We start from the raw sequence: 5,000 nt of genomic DNA, 5'->3' as shown, positions 1-5,000 counted from the left end.
TTCCTTCATTTTAATTTAATGTTTAATAGTTTTGTGTATTTGTAAATTACAAAATTTAGGGTGTTTTTAACACTTTTTAAAACTTTTGAGGTTGTTTATTTTGTAGTTTTTTAAATTTTTATTGTGTTTTTAGTGTAATGCACATATACATCAATTAATAATGATATTGAAGAATTAGTCGTTTTTAAGATTATTAGACCATAGTTAAGTGTGCACATCACTATTTTTAAGATTCCTAGACAATATAGTTTATATATGTAAAAAATTTCAAACAATCTATGTAGTGGTTAAAAAGATTTTAACTTTAATATACTATTTTTTACAAATTATATTTAATATGAACCCACCATATAATTTTGACTGTGGTCATTATAATTTTAATACGTTTGATTGATTGATTATATACGTATATAGACCATAGATTACTTTATTTTCTCACATGAGCTAACATTTGGTACTTAATAATTTAAATTATTATTTTTAAATTCAATATAAAAAGGAGCTCTAATAACATTTATTTATTTACATACAATATAATATAATCTCAATTCCTATTTTTTACTGGAGATTTATTCCATGGTTAGGCATATAAAATTAGTAACTAAAATAATAATTATTTATGCTTAAATTAGGATGATTGTAGTTGGTCACTCACAATAAATTTTTTATGAAGATATATACCTTACTTTCTACACCTATCTGCACTACCCATATATATTTTATAAATTAATTTTTAATTTGCCATATTAAATTACTTTTCCTTTGTAGAAACCTTTTTTGACTTTTAGACTATGTAATCACTATATCACCATTTTAGCATAGAAATGAACTCACTTTAAATGGTTTCAAGCTAATATTTGAGTTGCACTGAAGTATATATTATTGTTACTATGTGTATGTATTTTTTAAGAAAATCATGTCAATACTTTTTAAAATAGAAGAGAATATTCTAACCTTTGATATTATAAAAATTAAATATAGCCAATTGAATAATTAGCAAAAGAGAACTTACATAAAAAAAAGTGTGAATAATAAGATAAAAAGAAAATGTAATATAAAACCCTAAAAATTTGAATATTTTGTGATAAATAATAATAAATTTGTTATACATTGATAAATAATATATTGTGATGTTTTAGTATGCTAGGAATTGATTTAAGACCAATTCAATGTATATATGTATATATGAGTGCAAATGCACAAAACATGCATGATGTATAAATCTGGAAAAATATATGTATATATGAGTGCAAATGCACAAAACATGCATGATGTATAAATCTGGAAAATAATGACTAGTGAAGAGATTTTATATTTAAACATGCATGATGTATAAATCTGGAAAATAATGACTAGTGAAGAGATTTTATATTTTACACACTGATACATTTTGAATATAGAATAACTTAAAAGACCAAAGTTGTAGGTCTCTTCAGCAGCTTTCTAAAAAATCTCTAATAACCTTATTCCGAGGTCGGATATGAAAGTTACAGCTAAAATACCAAAGAGTATGTTTCTAGTCAGACTGGGTTTTCAGTTTTGGGTTTCGGGTTTTGGACTGTATTTATTTGGGTTTGCTGCCATATATATACATGTTTATACACAAAAATACCTCTTTTCTTCTGTGTTCCAAACCCTAGCAGCCCCTCTCCTCCTCTCTCAAACCCTAGCCCTAAACTTGAGTTCTCGGGAGAGTTTCATGAGGCGAAAAACGAGGAGAAGACGAGATTTGTGGTGTTTGGCATTGAGGGATCATTTGCTGATTATTTTAGGGGGTTGTGTACATAATAAGGTATGATTATATATATCCAAACCCTTCCCTTAATAAAGATTAGACTTTTAGTGGTTAAAGTGATGTTTTTCATGTTAAAGTTTAACCCGACATGATAAAGTTTAGATTTTTGATGATAATTCTTTAAACCATGATAGATCTATAATAATTCCTTGCTGTTTATGATAGAAATATGATCATGATCATTAGGGCTATTCATATTTTTATTTTTAATTTATTAATCATGATTAAACCATGTTTAAACCCTAATTTGGTAATTAAATAATATTTTATGTTGATTAGAGATGCTTAAAACCCTAGGTTTGGGATAAAACAAGATTTGAAAACGTGAAAAAATAATTGTTACATCGGTTTCAAGTTTTATATAAGTATATTTATGTTAATTTTGTCGATAACTAGGGTTCTTGTAAAGAATTTGATTATTTGGGTTGTTAAACTTGATTAGGTTAAATCAAGTTTAAGTAAATCATGAGATATTTTTCTGATAGGTAGAAATAAAGTTTTCATCTTGTCATATAATTTATAAATGAAAAAATTTATGTTTTTGATGAGTTAAAATTTCTGCAAGTTCAAAATCTAAAAACCTGTTATGCTTCTGCGCGGTCGACCGCAGTGGACGCGGCGGTCGGCCGCTGGGCGACGTTTTTATGTAGGAAGCTCTCTATTTCTACGCGGTCGACTGTGGTGGACATGATGGTCGACCGCTGAGCGATAGTTTGTGCAATATTTTTCTGCTCATTTCACGGTCGACCACGGTGGTCGCGACGGTCGACCGCTGGACCTGTTTGTACATGTGCATGTTGTTTACATGCGCTTGTGTGACCGGCGAGTTGTCTAGGTTATCTGGTATTTTTATTACACTATAAATTGTGTATTCTACATATGAGTTGATTATGGACATGCGTTTAGGATTCACTCACCGAGGCACGAGTGTGAATAGTATATATATTTTTTACTTACATCATTTATTTGTATTACGCTCATCATATGCAGACCTCGTGTTGGATATTTATCTATTGCGGGCCATGTGTTAGATCTTAATCATATGCAGTGCTCGTGTTGGACATTTACCTATTACGGCCCATATGTTAGACCTTAATCATATGCAGTCCTTGTGTTGGACATTTACCTATTGCGGCCCATGTGTTGGACCTTAATTATATGTCATCCTCATGTTGGACATTTATCTATTGCAGTCCATGTGTTGGACATTTATCATATATAGTCCATGTGTTGGACACTTATTCGAGTTGTCTTATCTAATATGTAGCAGGTGAAGTCCACATGTGTTGGACACTTATTCGAGTTGTCTTATCTAATATGTAGCAGGTGAAGTCCATGTGTTGGACACGTATCTGATAATGTAGCAGGTGAAGTCCATGTGTTGGACACGTATCTGATATCTGTCAGGACACCTTTGATATGGTTTAACTATTCACAGGTAGTAGCTTTGGATTTGGTATTTAGCTATTCACAATTTGAGCTAACGAGATATTCGACATACATATGCTCGTGTTGTGAATTTCTAAATATCAACATCCATTTATTTTAGAGTAGATAATTGCTTATATGTATGTATTAACAAGTATTTTTCTTATATACGGGGAAAATGATCTAGGTAGGCTATGCTTAATAGATAGAGCCTCCACTTCATTTAGTAGCCCTTCTCCGGGGGTGGATGGAGGTAATCTTGCTAGTGCTCTGAGGCTCTTGTTGTTATCCTTTTTCTTTTATTTTATTTTAATTTTCAGGTGGCTCAGAGCATCGGAGGATCGTAGGATGACGGAGTTATTGCATAGTCGCCGTCACATGAGTTACTAGTAGAGACTCCACAGTGGAGTTATTTCCATTCGAACATTAGAGTTTTGTATCATATTTTGTAAAGGCTATGAGCCGTAGTTACATTTTCAGTTGTTTCATGTCGAGATATATTTATTTATTTCGGATGTCGAATGTATTCCAGATTGTTCACTTAGACATGCTTTATTTATAAGATATATATCATGTCTGTTGTAGTTATTTTATCTCTTTTATCTGTTTTGTACCTACACGTTACTTTGATTCCACTAGAGGATATTATTGTGATTGGTTAAACTTGTTGTTGCACAGTGTGGGTGCATGGCAGGTTTAACATCTCTAGGTTCACCGTGGACTGCAGCCATGTGTGAAAACAAGGGCGTCACAGGGCCCGTCGTCCCAGCCGCTGTCAACCGGTCCCGCCTCGTCGGCTGGCTGCCGCGACACCTGCCTTCCGCCTTCTCCAGCCGCGCACGCCGCTGCCCCCGGCTCTGCAGTCCGGGCCACCGCCTGACAGCCGGTCCACGGGCAGCCACCGCTCCACCAGCTGCGCGTCACCACCGCCACCGCTATGGCCGCCGCCCGCCCCATCGCTGGCCACGACAGCCACCCACTGGTCACCGATCGGCCCGGCACCGTCGGCTTGGCCGCCTCCCGCCGGCCACTCCGCCCTCGTCGGCCAACACGCCGACACCCACTCCAACCCACCGCTGCATCACCGTCACCTCGCGATCCGGTCGGCCACCGCCGTCGCAGCCTGTCGGACCCGCCGCCAGCCGTCCGTCGGCCACCCGCACACCCGTCACCACGGGCACTCAGCCGCTACGCCCGCTGGTAAGCCGACGGTCGTGCGTTCCGCGCCGTCCGGTCCGGCGTCGGCCACGCTGCCACCCACGACGTCGCGCCGCTGCCTCACGCACTGCCGCTATATAAATGGTCAAACTAGTTTGACCAAAATGGTGTTTTCAAAACACATTTGAAAAAGAAACACCATTGCATGGTGTTTTTACAAAAACAAAACAAAAAAACACATTGCTTACCAAACACACCCTAAAATTTGAACAACATATATATATCTAAAAAATATTTGCTAAAATATTAAAAAAAAGATCCTATAATGATAAAATAATATCAAAACTTGCTATTTAAAGAGATTCTAAATCAAAATATATATTAATCAACAAATATACAATGATATATATATGACAGGAAATGTACGAATCATCATAATGAATCAAATAAAATCAAAACTTACTATTTAGATAAATTTTGAAACTAAAAGTTTTGAGAAAAAATTCTACCGCAATGTTGTGTATAAGTGGGAAAGGAATGTGTTTTTAAAATAGTTTTCGTAGATAAGAGAATTTTTTTAATTTGGTGACAGTTAGGATAATTTTTTATGATATAATGT

The sequence above is a fragment of the Asparagus officinalis genome, chromosome 8, assembly GCF_001876935.1.
Source record: "Asparagus officinalis chromosome 8, Aspof.V1, whole genome shotgun sequence".
In the NCBI taxonomy this organism is placed as follows: domain Eukaryota; kingdom Viridiplantae; phylum Streptophyta; class Magnoliopsida; order Asparagales; family Asparagaceae; genus Asparagus; species Asparagus officinalis.
The sequence above is the reverse complement of the archived record's forward strand: the minus strand, read 5'-3'. Positions refer to the sequence as shown.